Source organism: Rhipicephalus microplus, unplaced genomic scaffold (assembly GCF_043290135.1).
Source record: "Rhipicephalus microplus isolate Deutch F79 unplaced genomic scaffold, USDA_Rmic scaffold_20, whole genome shotgun sequence".
Taxonomy (NCBI): domain Eukaryota; kingdom Metazoa; phylum Arthropoda; class Arachnida; order Ixodida; family Ixodidae; genus Rhipicephalus; species Rhipicephalus microplus.
Genome location: NW_027464593.1, coordinates 9,702,097 through 9,723,915, shown reverse-complemented (window position 1 = coordinate 9,723,915; position 21,819 = coordinate 9,702,097). Strand labels below are relative to the sequence as shown.

Sequence of the window (21,819 nt, the reverse complement as noted above, 5' to 3'; positions counted from 1 at the left end):
CTTTTTGTCTCTGTGTCGTCGTTTTGTTCTCGCGCTATAACTATCGTCCCGCATTTGGGCCGCACGACCTTCAACCCGAGCTTGCATCCAGAAAGCAGTAGCAAGGTCATGTAACCGAGGCCGCGGAGTGCTGGCGCTCCTGAGGTGATCCGCTCGAGGGAGAGCGTTTCTGTTTCAGAGATAAGCGCTCAGTCGAAGACAGTGTGGAGAGAGAGAGTCGAAAAAGCAGGTGTAAAACTTACTAGTGCCGCACTGCCTGCGCCGTGCTCCCAACCGGGCCGCAGAAATAGGTGCCTCCTTCCTCTTCTATATAACCACTACCACCACCTATTTCGCACGATTGATATACGAGCGGCACACGGCACCTGTAATGCCATTCACTGCGAATGACGTTAGGCGTTGATTGTTGCTTCTACACGGTCACAGTGAATGACATTCACAACTAATGACATTCGCTCGTTGATTGTGTTCCCTGAACTCAAGAAGCGCGACATGTGAACTCTCGGTCAATAGGCGCTTGACAAGAGATTAGAAAATCGACATCCTAAAGCAAGTGTAAACGATGTTCAAATGTATATTAAAGGTTGTTGTTAACTATTCGGTGATTTTTGAATGAGCAACACTATAGTGAGAGCAATTGGTGCCGCTATATTATCTTTCCCAGACTCCGACTTGGCGTTATAGCACCTCCTGTCAGCCATATGTTCATACACAATCGCTGTTGTTTTGGGGCAGCGTCGCCACGTTAGACTCGCTAGTAAATACGCACGCGGATGTTGGAGGAGTGTTTCAAACCAATTTGCATTTCTTGGGAAGCATCGCAGTTCTCTGTTATCCGCTGACGAAGTCGAAGTCCAAAGAGCGGCCAACGTAAACGAATTGGCGTGTATATAGGTACAGCTCCAAATCACTCGTGGTCTGTGATCTTTCGTCGATATCTAGGGTTCCACTCGCACGCAAGTGCTTGGAACTCAGTAAATAAATAAAAAAAAAACCAAGGACGCAATGAGCTTCGAAGCCCAGGTCCGCCGCGTGCCAGCCCAGTATTTACCACTGAGGTACGCTAGTGGTTGGAACTCGTTTCTAAACTGGCCTTAGGCAGGCTTGGTGTCGGGAAAGGAATCAATTTAATATGAATAATAAAGCGTTTCAGAACATCAAAGCAACAGCCAGGCGTCACATAATGCCAATTGCGTAACGACTGGGTTGTTCAATACTCCAACCCATTGAAATTTCTTGATCACCTTTTAACTGTGGTGCATACCCGATTCCTCCATATTTCTTCATCATCGTCAGCTACTGCATCTAAAATTGCACGAAATTTGCAACAAATGCGTAGCGCATACCACGTTTCTCTAAAGAATGACGGAGGATAACAAAGTGAATGGTAGCCGACTACACGAAATTTATGATTATTTATGGCGCAGTAGGTACCCAGCAGTGTGCTTGTGGCATCCCAAAGATTATCTGAAAGACCGCTTTTCTATATAGCTTTCGATGTGACTGTACGGCGAGTTGCGCGCAGGCCTGAACTTTGCTACTTCACACTATAGTTCAGGTCAACCATTCTGTGTTACGCGTGCACTTAGCGGACTTGTCAAGAAGCCACACCCTTAAAAGTACATGCTATCGTGAGGAGCAAACTTAATCTGCACATTGATACCACCCAGCACCATGAAATGGTCCCAGTAGGAATTGGTCCCAGTAGCAGCTGGTCCCAGCACTGGTGCCAATATAGCTACTGGTTCTAGCATCAACTCGGACTTGGCAGTTTCGCCATAGAGGCAAAGCAAGGAATGCGAGAGCAACATATTCGAATGTTTTGCGAAGCAAGGCTAGCATTTTAGGAGCAATATTATTTGTAGTAAACATGCGCTTGCTAAGTAATCAAGTTTCCTGTGCCGTGGCCACATTAGATGACCACAACAAGGCTCGTGCGTAGTGACGATGATGTTGATATATGAAGTGAGGCTGGCAGTCAACTCATTTAGATTCGATCTCGCGTAACTCTGCTAAACGTGGGTCCAAGAGAACACGGCCGCTCCAAGTAGACTTTTGGCACCGTTTGTTCATGTTGAGATCGAAATTCGTAGAAGCTTCCGCCTGCTGTGGAGGCACACGGCGCGTGCTGATCTTTACCCCCCCCCCCCCCCTGTCCTTGTTCGCTGGCGAGATGAGCACGCGTGCAGACGAGCCCGGCCGGAAAGGCGATGTTCGCTCTGCAGAAACAGGAGGCTAGAACGTTCTTCCTCGTATATATGTATGTATATACATACATATATACGAGGAATATGTATATGTATATATGTATATACATACATATACATGCATAACCAGGCTTCAGCATCCTCAGTCCTGCTGTACGCCTTTCCACTGGTGGCCCTGACACCTGCCAGGAGACTGGACCTGGAGAGACATCACAGGAGAGCAGTGAGGGCCATCCTGGGGCTCCCCAGGTACTCCCCCGTGGCAGTGATCCTGGCCGAGGCTGGAGAGTGGCTCCTGTCCCTGAGCATGCTCCAGCGTGCTCTGGGGCACGTAGACCGCCTACACCGTGCTGCCGACGGCAGAACCCTCCTGGAGCGACTTCGCAGCCAGCCGAGGTCACGAACTGCGTGCAGACAGACGAGCGTACACAACTAACGTACGCTATTTGGAACTCCAAAACAGGGGGTAGCCACTAATGTACGCGCTACCGGTGTTGTTTACAAATTTCCGCAATCCTGTGGCAAGACAAATGTTGGCCCATAGCCTCATGCCTGTATGAAACTCTATGTGTTGGCCAGATTGGAAATCGCGTGAATGAGCGTGCACGGGAACACGCTCGAGCTGTCACTAACAGGTAAAGATGGGGCTCATTTGCCGGCCCACTACAATTCCCACTAGTGTGAGCCGTATCTGCATAGAGTTGAGATTCTCAGAAGAAGGAGAGACACCACTGCTAGAGAACTGTCGGAAGCCTTTCATATAAAAACATGACGTGTATTATGCATTAGCGACACTTCATTGCTTTTATCGTAAGCAGAGAGCACGTTCCTGAACATATCAAACGTTGTGATTAAGATGTTATACTATCGTTGTGAGCCTGTCCTTTTTGCGCATGTCTATGCCTATACCCATCTGAAATTAGCCGACGGCCGATAGGGGGTGAACAAGTGGGCAGAATTGGACAACCACTATTGTCGGCCAAGCAATTGGTGGTACAAAGTGGGGCCTTGACTGGCAACCAATTTTGCTGGTTATTAGTTGGCCGCAGACGTTCAGCCAGCAGTCAGCAAATGATAGGACAATTGTTGACACCCAACGCCCGGGCCACCAAACGTGGTCCATTGTAGGGTCACGCTTCTCTAAGGACCAAGTCGACTAACTACGGGCCAGCCACAAGCCGACATTGCACGACCTCTGTGAGTGTAATTTTCAACGAAAATTTCTTGTTTGAGCGTTCAGCGTTGGCTGTCACGAGATTGCACTAAATTATTTGCACAAGATTATTTAATCCACCTGTGTACCACCTGCCATGTATTACCACGCCTTGGGCCTGAGTTGGCAGACAAGTCAGTCAGTGTGAGGCCATTAACCAAAACCACCCTCGGCCCAAACTTGTTTACCAAGCTTGGGCCATGAAAGGCTATGTCAGCCATTCATGTTGGGCCAGCATAGAGCCGATGTCGTTTTGTCCGTGGGGTTTGTACCGCATTACACTAAACGTTATCTGTTCGATGCATGCCTTGCTTTCCACGCATGCCTTTGCATATATATAGTGCTGCAGTAATTTTGGCATAAACAGTGCTCTCCTCTTGAACCATTCTCACGTTATTATAATTTTTTTTTTTGCGCAAAATAGCCACAATCGCGTGACTTCTAAATAAACATGTACTGACTAACCCAACAACGTGTGCTTCTAGAGTGTAGCTAAAATGTTGGAGTTGCCTCCGCGCCCCGAAATTTTAAATTTGGATTGCGTATACATACACGTACATATACAAACGCACGCCCGAACATACATAAAGTATAAATACCCCCCCCCCCCCCTTCCCCCCTGAAAAAAAAAAAAATTCTGACAACGCTACTGCTCCGAAATGTGTCTGAAAGACCAACCTGTGAATGACACTTTCGACTGTGCTTTGCGTTCGTACTAACTGCTTTTACAGTGCTCGCCGAGGAGATAAATGAGAAGTAGAAATGGCGTCGTTTGATGAATTTCACAGCATTTGTATTGCGCGGCATCACGACATTGACTTCTTGAATGGACTTGCTAAACGACTTAGTTTGGATGAGTACGTACGTAGTAGCTTTTTACTCCTGATAGAGGAAGAAAAAGAAAGCGACAGGCTTTGCTAAGACAAATTCTATCTAAGGTAGGTGCCGAAATTTCGTTCAACACTTTAGGCAAAACGCTGGTTTGTCAGTCACGTTTGACGAAACACGGCTGCTGGCTAGCGTTTTTTGTTGCTGTTTTTGCAGCGGGGGCATGTCACTCACGAGAAAACGAACATGGCCGCTCTTTGAGAACCGTGCTCGCTGGAAGGAATGCGTGCGCGCTTCGCGTCATTCGCTGCGGGTGTGGTGTGAACGAGCCTGTTTGAGGCGCCGCAGCGGCAGCGCAAGCAGCACGGCACCAGCGGACCCTCGACATCGGGAGTCGCCAGGTGAGCGCGCGCCAGCCAGCTCAGCCCCGCAGGTGCCGCAGGTGCCCTGCTCGGGCTAAGCCTATACCGATCGAGCTCGCGGCACGCGAGGGCGAGCCGCTCGGCTTATCGTCGCCGCCTGCGGGAGTCCAGCGCGCGAGTTCGCGCCGCGATCCTAGCGCGCGAGACCGTGACGCGGCGCCGCTCGCGCCGGCATCCGCGAGCCGCGGCTGACAGCGCCCGGGGTCCGTGGGCAGAGCTGCCGAAGTCGCGTCCATGGACGGCCCCTGGTTGCTCAGACGTGGTATCATTCCTGAGTAGGTGCCAAGCGTTTGTTAGTTGTTAACGGCGGCGCTTTTGATCGCGGCCTGAACCGTTTGATCGTTCGCTCCTTCTCCCGCACACGCTCGCGCGATATGGAAATCACAAAACTAAGTCCGCACCACCCGTTTGTAAGGCGCGGTTGAAAGCCTCTCTTGAATTCCTGGGCTTCGCTTCGTAGGACCCTTGCTTTCAACCGTCGTGCGATTAGAATCGCGCGTCGGCGCTGGTGGTACGCCGAGCGGAACTGAATAGGCACTGCCGTCGCAGTGATTGACTTAGCCATGTAGAGCTCGCTGGTGAAAGCTGTGTGTGCGTCGTTCGGAGCAGCGGATCCTCTCAAGCGTCATTCCCGCGACAGTTCGGTCAGGGAACACCCAAACCACTGGTTCGGTCTTCACGCAGCTGCCAGAAAGACTTCGCCTGAAGAAAAATAAAATCAGTATCGGTTGGAGAGAAATGGCTCCATTGTGCTGATCAATCATGAGTAGGCGTTGTTGGTAAGCCGTTCGACTGTCAACGAGGCAGAGGGAGCGCTGCACCTACATGACGACGCATCTCGGTTACTAAGCGGGCTTCAAAAAGCGGGCTTGCCCGCGAAGCATGATGTCAAAAAATTGTGTTCACCGAACTGCGTGTTCCCGTAGCGAGTAGTATCGGCTGGTCGGTGTGAAAAGTCGAGGATTGCGCTGCCCGCTCTTGTGACCACTCTTGGATTCGTGGGGCTGAAATTTCGAGAATAAGGATGGTGTTTGCTGAAAACTGGTGAACGGGAAACAGTTTTCACAGACTTCTTGCTATCTATGTGCTAGAAAATCTGTTTGATCGTGCTTGCTTTTTTACACCGCATGAAATTGCCAATATTGTCTGATATTTCGTCAGGGATTTGTGAAAATGTGGCCTCATGAAAATGTATGGGCAGTTAGATGCAGTTTTCAAAGAGCGGCCCTCGGGCATTACCTCTGGACTACAGATAATAAGCAGCGTGCCGTATCTGTGCTGTATCACGTTTTTGGACCTGTGCACGTATCTGTGCACAGGTCCAAAAACGTGATATGTTCTCTCACGCTAGAAGGATTGTTCTGGTCCACAGTACAAGAATGTTATACACCTAGAACGTGAAACTGTCCTTGGCAGCTTATGGAAATCATGTCTGGACAACCTTGTTACAGCAAGGCTCATTTCAATTTCTGGTCTTTAATAATACTATGGGGGGTTTAACATCCCAAAACTACAATATGATTATGACAAACTCTGTAGTGGAGGGCTCCGGGAATTTCGACCATCTGGTGTTCCTTAAAGTGCACTGACATCGCACAGCACACAGGCCTCTACCATTTCGCCTCCATCGAAATGCGACCACTGCGACCGGGATTCACCCCGTGACCATCGGGTCAGTACCCGAGCACCTTAACCTCTGCTCCACCGCAACAGACATCTCCGTTTTTTCATCAGGCTGCGCGACAGTGTTGGTGTCGCTGTTCCATCCTTGTTTCATCACTGGTTAGCTCTTCCATCTTCTTAACACTTCTCTTTGGCAACGCAACGTTGGAGATGTTGCAGCATCCATTGGGCCAGGGCGTGCCACGTACAAGGCCTTATAAACTTCGGAAATCAAGAAGCTGATATTCAAGCAAATGTTTTCTTTCCCTGAAAACCCTAAAGTTACGGGACAAATGCTATCAAATATTTACGATGTATGTAGTCGCTGATATAGAGTGCTCATTCGGCGGATTCACCATTTTAGAAGCAACATGGCAGCATGAGTGCACATGTTCTGCATTGCTTGACTAATGTGGGAATTGAAACTATATGGTAAGTGTATCAAAAGACACATACATAGTGGCACTCGCTAATGGCTCTCTTCTTGTGCTTAGTCCCATTTCTTCATGCCTTGCACTATTGTTTTGTTGCATGTAGCCATCTGATGGTCTGCCTTCAACCTCTTTTTCCTTTTCTGGCAACTTTCCTCCTGCCTACTCGGCACCACCTCAATCACCTATGTTCCTTTTTGCCTCCATCTCTGGTGAGCGAGCGGTACCTGCAGTGAAGCTACTGATGCTCAGCTGACTTCGGCAGCTCAATCAATGTACACTATTCTTGTGCAGCCATAAATTAGAGAAATGCAGTGAGTGAGCCAATACCAAAATTAAGTTCTGATTGAAGCTACACGTTATGCTGCTGACATCTTGCGATTTGTCCCTACACAGTTATTTGCTGCACAAGCGATGAATTACATTCTTTTATTTCTTCCAAGCACTTTTGGTCAAGCACTTATTTCTTGTCTTCCAAATATTAAGAAAATTCTTTCTAAAAAATGAAGCAGGCATGAGATTGATGGTTGTGCTTCAGTGTAAGGGTTGGATGCATATGGCATTGGAGTAGGTTTACTAAAAATAAGAGCAAAGCAGCTGTGGGAATAATTAATGGAAATGGAATAATGAGTTCATTAAAGGATTTGAACCATCCTTTTGAGCTGCTGGGTTCATCATGCAACCTGGCAGAGGCACTCTCCGCTGCTGGGTTGTAAATATTGATACATAACAGCCGCTAAACGCGGCTGCATGAAAGATGAGGACGAAGTGAGCTTTTGATTGATGCTGGACTGGCGCCACTTTCCTCGTCGAGTTCTGTGCATTGTAAATAGATTATTAAAGAAGTTACTCGTAACATTATTGGTGGAGGTGGTTGACCCGCATACCTCGATAGAGACGCGCAGCGGTCGCAACATCGGCGACCCTTCGACTGCTTCGACTACTGGTACTTCCTCTACGCCGTCCTCATCAGTCCAAGCGACCACCTACGTCACACTCCCTCACCTCCGGGATCCTGGCACTTTCTCAGGTGATGATAGAATCGATCTTGACACTTGGCTGAAGCGGCACGAGCGCGTCAGTGCTACTCACCGCTGGGATCCCACGCTCATGCTCGCCAACGTGCTTTGCTACCCGGACGGCACTCCCCGAACATGGTTTGAAAGCCTCGAAGCCGACATAACGAACTGGGATCTCTTCAAAGAAAAGATCTGCGACCTGTTTGTCGATTTATCTGGTCATCAGCTCACTGTGAAGAAGGCTCTTGCCACACGGGCTCAGTCTTCTACCGAATCTTATGTCTCCTACATTTTTGACGTCTTGGCCCTTTGTTCCGAAGCCGACCAGTGCATGTCGGAAGATAAAAAAGTTAACCACGTCTTGAAAGGCATTGCCGACGATGCTTTCAACCTGCCGGTTTTTAACGTCTCGAGCATCGACACCATCCTTAAAGAATGCCGACGTCTCGAACAAGCAAAACCCCGCCGCATAGCCCAAAGCATCGTGTTCTTTCGAACACAGCGGCTACATCTTCGTGTGACGACTCCTTCCGCCAGGCCCCTCGATGCGACAACCTCACACGCATCATTCGTCGAGAGGTCGAGGCAGCACAACCAGTAGCCACGCCATTACCGACGCCTGCGCCTTCCCCGACCACGATCTCTTTGTTACAAGCCGTCGTTCGTCAAGAGGTGTCGAATGTCAGCCTATATCCTGTTCCTGCCGTATACTCTGCTGAGCCTTCGTAACGTCCCCCTTCTGCTCCTCGCATCCAACGCAATCCATTCAAATGGCGTACCCTTGATGACAGGCTCATATGTTTTAACTGTTGACGCGTTGGTCATATCACTCGTCACTGCCGCAACCGCTGGGCTCTGCCGTCACATTATGCACCTTAGTCTCACGCCACTTCTGTCCGCCAGTCGTCCCCATCACTTTCTTCCTCAATGCCGACCACATTTTCCGCTCCTGCAGCACCTCTGAGCAGACTTCGCTACGACCGGTCACTGTCCCCTGCTCGTCGTCACCTTCCGTCGCCCCCACAACACCGTGCTGCCTCCCCGACCTATTCGCAGCACCTCAGACTAGAAAACTAGGCTGTGCAGCTTCTAGGGGTGGAGCTGCGTTGACGACATTCGTAAGAAATTCTCGCTTAACGTTAACGATGAACCGGAATTTTTCGGACGTTACTGTCGACTATGCTCGTGTTGGCGCATTGATACTGGCGAACATGTGTCCATTATGAGTGCTAATCTTCGCCGCCGACTTAGACTTTAAAAATTTGTCACACCCGGCCTCAATCGAGCTGTACAAGTCGCTGATGGAGGAACTGCCGCAATTTTCGGCATCAGCTCTGCGCGAGTTTATATTGGGAAGAGAAGCACTGTCGTTCTTTTCGCTGTTATCCAACATTGCCCTCATGAACTCATTCTTGGTATGGATTTTCTAGCCACGCACTCTGCCCTCATAGACTGTTCAGCTGGCTCTCTCCAACTTGATTTACCTCTCTTTTTCGACCAGACCAGCCCACCGCAAACCAGCCTCTGCTGCATTGATTTCACGCGCTTCCTGCCTAACTCTGTCACGCATGTCGACTTATCCTCCACGCTGCCAGTATCTGACGGTGATTACATGGTGGCCCCGATTCCTGCCGTGATGCTTTCGCATGGGTTTGCTGTGCCGCGTATGATTCTGACGATTACGAGAAACGGCACCTTCCTTCCACTGGTCAACTTCTCACTCACCACCCAAGTTCTGCCTCAGAGTATCTTACTGCTCTCCTATTACCGCTCTCCAAGACGACCATGTCGAGCCCTTCAGAGTTTATGATTGCTGCAGCTCAGTCAGTGGTTCCACTCCATCACGTTCTTGAGGCGCCGACATTGAGTGAATGGGGTCATCGGACCTCACGTCTGAGCAAGCTGCAGCGCTTTGCCACGTTCTTGAGGGCTATTGTAGCATTTTCGACTTTGCCAGCAACTCCTTAAGCCAAACGACCATTGTCACCCATCGCATCAATACTGGTTATGCAACTGCCAATCACCGACGCCCCTACTGTGTTTCTGTGTCGGAGCGTGCAATAACACAACAGGGAGTCGGGAAAATGCTTCCGAAAAACATTATCGAGCCTTCATGCAGCCCCTCGGCTTCTCCAGTCGTCCTTGTTAAAGATAAGGATGGAACATGGCGCTTTTGTGTCGATTACCGTCACCTCAACAAAATTATGAAAAAATATGTTCATCCTTTGCCTAGCATCGACGACGCCCTCGACTGCCTGTACGGTACTACTTATTTTTCAACTATTGACCTTCGGTCAGGCTACTGGCAGATAGCCGTAGACGAGATGGACCGCAAAAGGCCGCATTCATCACTCCTGATGGCCTTTATCAGTTTAAGGTGATGCCCTTTGTTCTCTGCAATGCGCCAGCCACATTTGAAAGAATGATGGACTCATTGCTCCAAGGGTTGAAATCGTTCACCTGCTTGTGTTACCTTGACGATGTTATTGTCTTTTCGCCCACATTCGACACATCTCGATCGTTTATCAGCTATTCTGAACGTTTTCCGTCGAGCCGGACTCCAGCTTAACGCCTCCACGTTCCACTTCGCTCGTCGTCAAATTTCCGTGCTTGGTCACCTTGTCGATGCCCAAGGCATGCGTCCAGACCCAGAGAAAATTCGCGCAGTCACAAACTTTCCCATTCCGAGGACCACAAAGGATGTCTGCAGTTTTGTGGGGTTGTGCTCCTATTTCAGACTCTTCGTTAAGGACTTTGCGACCATTGCACGCTCCTTCACACACCTCTTGAAGAAAGACTCCTCGTTAATCTAGGGCCATGACCAAGTGTCATCATTTTCCCATCTTATGACCCTGCTTACAACGCCACCAATCTTGGCTCACTTCGATTCATCAGCCCCAACCGAGGTTCACAAGGACGCCAGTGGACACAGCATAGGAGCTGTGCTATTGCAGCACTAACGGGGACACGACCGTGTCATAGCCTACGCAAGTCGACTGGTATCTACAGCCGAGCGCAACTAGCCCATCACGGAGCGCGAGTGCCTCGCCCTTGTATGGGCAGTCGCCAAGTTTCATCCATACCTGTACGGGTGCTCATTCCGTGTTGTCACGGATCATCACGCGCTCTGCTGGCTAGCCTCCCTGAAGGACCCCACAGGACGTCTTGCTCGTTGGGCCCCATGTCTTCAAGAATACACGTTCTCTGTAATGTACAAAACAGGGCGATTACATCAGGATGCGGATTGTTTATCTTGCTACCCTGTTGACAAAGCAACCGATACCGACGCTATCACGGACGTTTTTTCCGTGTCGCAGCTGTTAAACATTGGCGAAGAGCAACGTCGGGATGCTTCTTTACTAGCCATCTTTGACAAACTGGAGTCAACGCCTCGCGACCCGTCACTACGAATGTTTTTGGTGAAAGACTGGATCCTATACTGCCGTAACCTTGATTCCTTCGGATCAGACTTACTTCCTGTCATCTCAGCGCACCTGCATACCACTGTCCTGCTCCAACTTTATGACGCTCCCATGACGAGCCATTTGGGCATTTCTCTCACATACGATCGGGTACGACGTCAGTTTTTTGAGCCTGGACTTGCCTGCTCTGTTCGACGGCATGTCGCCGCTTGTGAGCCCTGCCAGCGTTGCAAAACGCTGTCTGCCCTCCCAGCCGACTACCTTCAGCCGATCGACGTTCCCACTGAACCTTTCTTTCGAGTTGGTCTCGACCTGTTGGGCCCTTTTCCCCTCTCCACAGCCGGAAATAAATGGATTGCTGTTGCCACTGACTACGCGACGCGGTACGCAATCACACAAGCACTCTTGGCCAGTTGCGCTACCGACATATCAGACTTTCTGCTGTACGACATAATATTATTGCACGGTGCTCTACGCCAGCTTCTCACCGACCGTAGCCGCACGTTCTTATCAGCCGCCGTTCACGAAATGCTGAGGTCTTGCCATATGAAGCACAAATTTACTACTTCATACCATCCCCAGTCAAATGGCCTCACGGAGCGCCTCAACAGGACCCTAACCGACATGCTTGCCAAATACGTTGCGCCAGACCACCAGTATTGGGACATTCATTTGCCCTATGTGACGTTTTCCTACAATTCATCCCGTCGCAACACTGCCAGCTATTCGCCCTTCTATCTCTTATATGACCAGGACTTAACTCTACTCTTAGACACTTTGCTACCTGCGGCCACTGAATATGCCGGGGAAGCAATCGCCCGCACCGACCACGTGTGCCATGTCGCCCGTAACCATCTACAGGCCTCACAGGCGCACCAGCAACAGCTCTACGATTCTCACCATAGGACGTGCACTTTTCCCCGGGATCTCTCGTGCTCCTCTGGTCACCCACTCGACGTATGGGACTGCCTGAGAAACTCTTGTCGCCCTAGACTGGACCATTGCGTATCGTTCGCCAAGTGACAAACGTCACGTACGAGATTGTCCCAACTGATCCAACAAAGTCATCGTCAGCTGTGAGCGCACCATTCGTGTGGCTCGGCTAAAGCCTTATTACCCTCCTTCGACATCATCTGCTTAGTTTAGCACCGGGACAATGCTTCTACCGCCGGGGTTTATGATACATAACAGCCGCTAAACGCAGCTGCATGAATGAGGAGGACGAAGTGAGTTTTTAGTTGATGCCGGACTGACGCTATCTTGCTCGCCGAGTTCTGTGCGTTGTAAATAGATTATTAAAGAAGTTACTTGTAACAATATTGTGTAGTGTTGGCACAGCATATCTTGACCATGCAGTCTCTTCTACGAGACCTCTGATGTTGACTTAGAGTGAATAACACAAAGTTAACTCAAGGAATAAACCAGGGGAAACGAACATATACGTGCGAGAGATATTACCAACTACCAGACACCCATAAAGGACCAGTATGTGTCCTCTGGATTTTTTAGAGCACAGCTTTTGCATGCCTGTTGCTGCGTTGATTGCTGTTACGATTGGTGGTGTACATGAAAAAAATAAAATGAGAAAAAAAATACTCTAGGTCGAACAAGATTTGAATCTAGGCCCTCTGTACGGCAGAGGGCCCGCATTAAAATCCGATTCGACCATGATAGGGATAGGAACTCATTTGCAAAAAGACCCTATGTAGGCTTTCTGTCAAGCAGGAAATTGTATTAACCTTTGTGATATCATAAGCTTGGCAGAAGAGCGAAATAACAATCGGTCATTTCACAATGCTAATTGCACAATAATTGCACAGGTTATTGCTTCCCACCCACTCCAAAGTGTTCCATTACTATTCTTATAGTATTAAGTGGCAGAGTGCACATGCTGTAAATGTGTAGCGGGTACCTCACTTATCCAAAGAAAGACAAGTAATGGCGTAGTTGAGGGAGAGATTTTAAGCAGACATTGAGAGCAGTAAGCTCCAGGCCACGTTCTGCGTTATGTCTGACTCACGTGTTCGTGGGAGCCTTGACTACCAATCAGCAGCATCATCTGACCATGCTAATCAAGTGTTGTGGAGTGCCTTTGTGAAACATGTAGCATGTAGCTCTGCTTCCTCACTTCTATTGTGATTGGTTGAACGACAAATTCAACAAGTTCAAGTAGTTGAGCAATTGTGAAATGCAGACGAGTAAGCATTTGAATAAGGAAAAAAAAAAAAAACCTTTATTCAGAAAAACTTGCTCTTTAGTGCATTTTTAAATTTATTTGGAATAGTTGTATTGCTGCCGGCTGTCTACTTCATTTGGATATGAGATTTGTTGGATTTTGAAATATAGAAAAAGCTGTTGACGGTTGAGTATAGATTCTAGATCTGGGCCTCAGATTAACCTTTATTAAATTTATAAAATTAGCTTTAAAAAATAATAATACATCACATTTCATTCTCTTGCATCAAAACATGTTATAGTAGTGTTTTCTGTGTGAATTGGTGTGTACAAAGCAGAAAAGCTAAGTATGCTAAACTTTGCACGGGAGGATACTGCTAAGTTTTAGATTAAGCACTTATGTATCAGTGGTTTGTGGGGTCTCGAAATCGAGCGCTACGCTCTTGGAGTGAACGGACACAGCAGACAGGGTTGGAATGAACCAAACACCACACATTTATTTAACTACTTTTAGAATGACGATATTGTCAGCCGAACTGTTTTGCATCAAATGTGAATCAACACGCTATAACAATCTTGCACAACACTCAAAACCATAACAAACACAAGAACACACACAAAGCGGCTTTGCCAACACTTATCTTGCCACGAGGGCCTAGGACAGACGGCGTGCTGTGCCATCTACCGCAGGGTCACTGCTCAAGACAACCGTTCGCGTCAACCGCCACCAGTCAAAGAGGACCGCTCATATCTCGGGATCCGCCACCTAGACCTGCCGCCAGGCGTCACTGTCGGCGCTACACACTAACCATGATGATGATGGTGGTGGTGGTGATGATAACAAACACTCGCGAGCACGACGCCCCTACCGCACGGTACTTGTTAACCTGAAATGCAGTCTATGCGCGAGACACGTGCACCATGAGGTGCAAACAACTTTACAGGGGGTGCTAGCACCCCCACAGGTTTCACATCACCTGTAATCTAATATGCTATTTCACCGTCCCCATTTAGTTTCATTGTTTAAGTTGCCCTATTTTGTTGTCACTTCTAGTATTTCACGTCCCCCCTGCTATATTTAACAAAGTATTGCAGTCCACTGATTTGGAGTATCTGTTCTGGCATGAAATCAAAATTAGTAATGTTAGTACTTCGAGAAAAAAACCTTTAAAGGTTTACATTTTCCGTCAATTTTCTGGAAACCTTGGGTATCATATAATGTTTTTTCACACGCCAAGGCGTGCGAAAGTAATGTACAACAACCTCGGAAAAGAGCAGCGCTTCGAGATAGGTAATAGTGCACTTCAAGTTGTAAAAGACTATGTCTACTTAGGGCAGCTAATAACCCCGGAGCCGAACTACGAGATTGAAGTAACTAGAAGAATAAGAATGGGGTGGAGCACGTTTGGCAAGCACTCTCAAATTATGACAGGCAGATTGCCACTATCCCTCAAGAGGAAGGTATATAACAGCTGTATCTTGCCGGTACTTAGTTACGGAGCAGAAACCTGGAGACTTACAAAGAGGGTTCAGCTTAAATTGAGGACGACGCAGCGAGCAATGGAAAGAAAAGTGGTAGGTGTAACCTTAAGAGACAAGAAGAGAGCAGAGTGGATTAGGGAACAAACGGGGGTTAAGGATATCATAGCTGAAATCAAGAAGAGATGGACATGGGCCGGGCATGTAGCGCGTAGACAGGATAACCGCTGGTCATAAAGGGTAACTGACTGGATTCCCAGAGAAGGCAAGCGGGTTAGGGAGAGACAGAAGGTTTGGTGGGCAGATGAGATTAAGCAGTTTGTGGGTATAAATTGGCAGCAGCAAGCACAGGACCGGGTTAACTGGTGGAACATGGGAGAGGCCTTTGTTCTGCAGTGGACGTAGTCAGGCTGCTGCTGCTGCTGCTGCTGCTGCTGCTGCTGCTGATGATGATGATGATGATGATGATGATGAAGGCATGCGAACTCGTAAACCGCACCAGCGGCCGTCCTCTATGGGGAAACACCTAAGACCGTTTTGACGACCTACAATGAAATTACCAAGGCCTTCTACCTAGCCCGCCGAACCTTTCCTCTGCCCAGTGAGAAGCTTAACAGGACGCAGGTGGCGGCCTTACGACAGCTACAAACGCGCACATGTCCCAACCACTTGCTGTTTAACAAACCCTACCCCAATATATATAGGACAAATATATGCGAGATCTGCCGTATTGAGGTTGGCACGTTAACTCACATGCTCTGGGATATTACCAAAAACCCGCAAGGTGCTATATCTGGAACCCTTCCACCACTGTGGGCCTCTGCCTTGCGCAGCCCCAGCCTCAATGACCAGCTCCAGGCCGTCCAGCAAGACCGCGAGGCGGCAGTCAGGCAAGGCTTAGATGTCCCCACACGGGAGACCTAAGGTCCAGTTGGCAATAGCTCGGCCGGACTACCAATAAAGTTGATACAAACCAACTGGGTTATATAACTTGAATCACTTAAGCAAAGTGTATTTTATCTGCATTTATTAAAGGCGACAGTCTTTCTTGGGGACCTTCGAGGCAAAAGTTTTAATCTGTCTGTCTGTCTATACATTTGCCTCTTTGTCTGCCCTCAACAATACCTCAAACGGCACCAAACAATACCCCAAATGGCCGACCCCAACCGCAGCGTCCACCAATATTGCTCAAGATTCAGCATTCATACTTGTGCGACTGTCAATTAAAAAGCAATTATTGCACATATTTAAGGCACCATAACGACACGTCATTATTGTGTGGTGTGTCTTTTTACCAGAAAAGGCATGCTCAAGTAATTCTAAGGACCGTAGCATTTATCACGCTGCGCTGACAATGCAATGGTTGCACGAAAAGGCAAGTGTTTCCAACGCTTTGCTAAGACGACACAGTGGTGGCACCTGCCCGTCACCTTGTGTTCTACACCTTATCGCCTCCGAGATGTGTGCGCATGCCGCGCCCTTCGTTTTACAATATAACTGCCAGATAGCGCTCATGTCTCACGTGTGACTTGACTTGATGCACTCATTTGCCTCCAGAATACCATTTACCGATTTTTTTTGTGCAGAACATCAAATGAACATTTTGTTCACTCTCTCCAAATGCAAGATTATCGTCTTTCGGCGACATTTGTCACATACAAATACAGGGCCAATTTTTTTAGCAAGTGTTGCACAAATCACCACTCGAACTTTGTAGAACCCGCACGGTTGTTCTTTTGTGTTGTCAGTTCACATTTTTCACTTTTTCTGCGCTAGCCACCAAGTATTTGCATTACAATGGGGTAACATCTGAGGCATTGTATGAAGCAGCTGCCCATTTTGATTTCACTTCTGAAACTTTGTTTTTAGATTACTTGAAATCACTTGACCATACTGTTGGCTGTAGCAATGTTAATAGTGCTAAAACATTCCATTGACCCTAATAGGGCTAAAGAAAAAAAAAGCTAGATGTACTACCTGTTGGGCAAGAAAAATCAGGCTCTATCTTGAGGTAGCCTTTCTCCATTGTTGCAGAAAAAAAAAGAAAGAAAAGAAAGTGTTTATTACGTAAAATACTGAGTTTCACTGACATTATTAGACCCATATGCAATATAGTATATTGTTGAACAGTCATAAAAAAGCCTTGCAGGTATACATTATACAGATTTGGCAGTCATTTGAACTTGCAACTGAGGTCCATTGGAGACTTTGCCTTTAGAGCTGAACTGCTGCCGAAGTCTCGGCTTAAAGGGCCGGTCAATAGGCTCCGACTTTTTCTTTTACACCGCCCAAACAAGCTCTGTAATTCGTAGAGTAGACTGCAGCAATCACGTTTTCTGAATATTACAGAGCTGTGTGCCATGCACAGCCTCCATTTCGAAAAAAAATATCCGCGCTCCTTTTCTACGCCTGACCAATCTCCTTGCATGCGCAGTGACGACAACTTGGCGATCGGCGGTGTGACGCAGCACGTAGCTCGTCAATTGGTCTAAACCAGGTCTCAACAAACAACTGAAGTCAACGACAGTTCCTGTTCTTACCCACAGCTACGACAGAGCTATGCAATTATACGAGTTGCAAAACTCCCCATAAACTCCGTGCATCGAAATCGGGACACTTCACTGACCCAGTCTTTGGGAGTAAGGAGATTGTCGCGTCACCTGTTGAGAGGCGCACCCATTATTAAGCGCATTATTTGTGTGTTGTGTTGCTGCTCCCCAAAAAGTGAACGAACTCCAGAAAAATCAGGCCAGCTTCATGCGTGGATTTTGGAACGCAGTTTTGCTGCAAGTCGTCGGTTGCAAATCGAACGATTGGGCTGCGGAAAAGCATCGGCACTGGGTAAACTGAAAACAACCAGGCATCGGAGCAAGCGGAAGTGCGTTCCAACTGATAGAGTTGGCCGATGACGTCAATCCCTGACGTCTTGTCACATTGCTGAAATGGGCGGAGTCATGACGATGGGCCACGCCTTCCCCTTCCTCCAATGGAGGAGGGTGGCGAGGCCGTGCGAAAATTTGAAACCAGCTGAACGCGATGTTCTAGCCCCTGTCTCTTTCTTAATATAGCACATATTTGCGAAATTCTTGTGGCAGCATGATCACAAACTGAAAGTGCACGTATTTCTCTTCACGGCAATTTTTTAGCCTTGGGGTTGTTTACTGGCCCTTCGAAAATGTTCACTCAGCTGCGCATCATGCTCGTGTATGTACTCGTATTGCCCTATCATTCTTGTAGTCTTCTCAGATGGTCAGTCCTGTTCAATCTTCCTAGTCTTTTGTCTCGTCTTGCGTCATCGAGGCTTTTTATTTGGTTTTCCACAAAAGCCATTACGCAGGTGATCAGTACTTGTAATCAGATCATAGGCCAAAGTAGCACTGATTGTGGGCAGTGGTTCAGGAGTTCATTGTTCTGACACATTGCAGTAGTTATAGCGCTCGACTGCTGACCCGATGGTTAGGGGTTCGAATCCCGACTGCAGTGGCTGCGTTTTTGATTGAGGCAATGTTTAGTCCCGTGATTTAGGCTTAGCTAGATGTAAAGTGCCCCAGGTGGTAGAAATAGCCAGAGCCCTCCACTAGGGCATCTCTCATAATCATATCGTGGTTTTGGGACATTAAACCCTAGATAATATTAGGAGCTCATTGTTCTAGCGAACAGTGTTGTTTTCTCGCAGAGGCAATCAAAAGTGATTCAAAATGCACAACACTGCGCAAATAATATCTACATGCTCACTGTAACGAGACTTGACACAATTGAGTGTTGTCATGGTCTTGAATTGAAGAGATGATGAAGAGTAAAATTCTGAATCCTGTTAGGAAATTACACATCAGAAAAATCACGGAAAAGCTACCATTTATATGAGAGGAAGCAGTCAGTGAGAAACGCATGGACCAGATGATAGGGGGTACTGCCATCTTAGAAGTTTTCATCCAACCTACAGTGTTAGCCATGCTCGTCACATGAGGGCAATCACAAGTTGGTTGACCAGGGCCAGTATCTTGTGATTTTCTTAAAAGCAAATGTTCTTCACGAGTGCGGTTTGTTTAAGCTCAGACGGATCTCCTGAACAAGGGCCCTACGTGCGAGCCTCGACCGATCGTGCGCGGAGGAATGTTTGCTGTTTTGTAGTATGGCCACTGGGCAGATGCTGACTCAGGCCAGCTTCCAGCTCTGCGTACTTGTCGGTCCCTGATTTCCAAAGTCTCCTGATTGTCTCCTGATTTCGGGCAAATTGATCAGCTTACTAACCTACCTTGATCGGTGGCTTTGCTCGTGTCCTCGTTGTCGCAATGTGATGCTCTTATGTTTAGCAAAAGTCATTCAGTATTAGTTACTATTTTGTTCCAGCTGATGGTACCTACCTTCATCAGTGGCTTTGCTCGTGTCCTCGTTGCACTGTGATGCTCTTATGTGTAGCAAAAGTCATTCAGTATTAGTTCCTATTTTGTTCCAGCTGATGGTGAATTCAATTCCACAAGAAGTTCTATACGTAGGCATGCATGTTGTCTGCTAGTAGAGTCACACGACCTGCCAGTCACTGCCCAATGTCTGATCTTAGTTTTCGCATACTTAGTAATGCAGTGTTTCATAATATTGCTTGACTGGGTTTTATTTATTTATTTGTTTGACAATACTGCTGACTTATAGTGCAATTGTTGCACAGTGGGTTATAATGTTGAACAATACAATTGAACATGTTAAGCCAAAACAGTGCCATGAAATGTATGAAAGCAAGACAAAGCAAAAAACATAAGCAGAACTCGCTTAAGGAAAAACAAGGAAAAACATAAGGGAAAAGGCATAAAATACAAAGCAAGAAACTTTGGATAATCATCTGATTAGCAGCGATTGCTATTGTTATGCCTGTCAACACGCGTACTGAGCTAATCTAACCTTCTAAGAATGAAGCAAGGCAAGTGTGGTCAAGTAACTCCCCTACTCCTCCCTCTGTGTTTTTTTTTTTTTTGAAAGGTGCCTGCCACGGTGGTCTAGTGGCTGAGGCACTCTGCTGCTGACCCGGAAGTCGCGGGATCGAATCGCAGCTGCAGTGGCCGCATTTTCAGTGGAGGCGAAAGTGCTTGAGGCCCGTGGACTCAGATTTAGGAACATTTTAAAGAAACCAAGGTGGTTGAAATTTCCGGAGGCGTCCCCTATGGTGTCTCTCATAATCTTATGGTGGTTTCGGGATGTTAAACCCCAACAATTATAATTATTAACCATTTTTAACAGCAATGCTATTTGTGCTAAGAGAGAAACTCTGTTAAACATGACCAAAAACTATCATATTAATGAACTTTTTCCCCCTGTCTAATTGCTTTCCCCCTTCTAATAATAACTTGGGTGTCGCGCCCTCTCTTCATCCTCTCCTTCACTCTCTGCTTTCTTAAAAGAACACGCCCCGCCGTGGTGGCCTAGTGGCTAAGGTACTCGGCTGCTGACCCGCAGGTCGTGGGTTCAAATCCCGGCTGCGGCGGCTGCATTTCCGAAGGAGGCGGAAATGTTGTAGGCCCGTGTGCTCAGATTTGGGTGCACGTTAAAGAACCCCAGGTGGTCGAAATTTCCGGAGCCCTCCACTACGGCGTCTCTCATAATCATATGGTGGTTTTAGGACGTTAAACCCCACAAATCAATCATTCTTCAAAGAACACATTCGCTGATTCATCCAACAGGGGATGCAGGAATTTGGATGGATGACAGAAGGAGTATAGAGAGGAAGAGAGGAGAAGGTAAAAAAAAAAAGATGATGAAAAATACAGGGAAAGAAATAGACTGAAAGAGAAAGAGATAGAAAAAGTGATTAATAAAAAAAGATAGAAAACTTAGGGCAAGACAGAAAGAGAAAAAAAAAGAATCAGAGAAACAGAAAGAGATAGAGAAAGAAAAAGTAGAAACAAGCTGAGAAAAAAAATACATGAAGAAAAAGAAAGAAAAAATTGGTCCCGTATCTGCATGTTACACCACAAATGTCGTCAAAAGACGATAGTCTTGCGTCTGGAGAGAGTGAAAAAAACGTTTATTTGATGTTCTGCGCAAGAAAATTGGTGAATGCTATTCTGGAGGCGCTGCGTTAGAGTGCCTCTAGCGTGAAGCGGAGGCGAACGAGCGCATCAAGTCACGTCACATGTGAGACATCAGCGCTATCTGGCAGTTACCCTGGAATACGGGGCACGTGCCGTGCGTGCCCGTCTCTGAGGTGATAAGGTGTAGAGTGCAAGGCGACGGTTAGGTGCCACCACCGTGTCGTCTTAGCAAAGAGTTGGAAAGACTTGCCGTTTCGTGCAAGCGTTGCATGGCCAGCACAGCATTATAAAGGCTACGATCCTTAAGATTACCTATGTATGCCTTTTCTAGTAAAAAAATACTCATATATAATATTGACAAGTTGTTATGGTGCCTCAGATATGCGCAATAATAGCTTTTTAATTGACAATCGCACAAGTATGAACGCTGAACCTTGAGCAATCTCTGCGGATGGGGTCAGCGGTTTGGAGTATCGTTTGGTCGCTTTAATTCCATTTAGGGTACCCTTAAGGGTGGACAGACAAATGTACAGACAGACAGACCGACACAGACCAAAATTTTTTTGTCGAAGGTGCCCAAGAACGACTATCGTCCTTAAAAAAAAAAAAACAAAAGAAAGAAGGAAGGCTGGCCAGCTCTGCTGTTCTTTCTTGCTTGGCTCCACTAGTGTGAATCTGCCTTAATTTTTTTACACTATTGCACCAACATAACATGCAATTGTCCATATCATTTGATGTTGCTGTGAGGATATGAGGCTGGTAAGAGCTTCTGACAGAAATGCGGGGCAGTGTCGATTCCTGTTGCAGCTTAGTCGTCATTGAGTTGCAATTTGGAATGAGAATAGATGCTGATGTAAGGCTTTGGTAGAAAGTGTAGCCTATATCAAAGTAGCTGTCAGACAGAACTTAGAGACGGTTTGTTTGCCCACCCTTGCCTT

General features: G+C 47.3%; 1 protein-coding gene across 11 annotated transcripts in view; it reads left to right on the top strand.

The window, feature by feature from the left end:
- Window positions 1-4,489: 4,489 nt before the first annotated feature.
- LOC119180831 (rho GTPase-activating protein 190-like) overlaps window positions 4,490-21,819 on the top strand; it is a 155,265-nt gene continuing 137,935 nt past the window's right edge. For all 11 annotated transcript variants that reach the window (XM_075883732.1, XM_075883730.1, XM_075883731.1 and 8 more), the window contains exon 1: window positions 4,490-4,649. The gene's annotated coding sequence lies outside the window, so the exon portion shown is untranslated. The remainder of the gene's footprint in view (window positions 4,650-21,819) is intronic.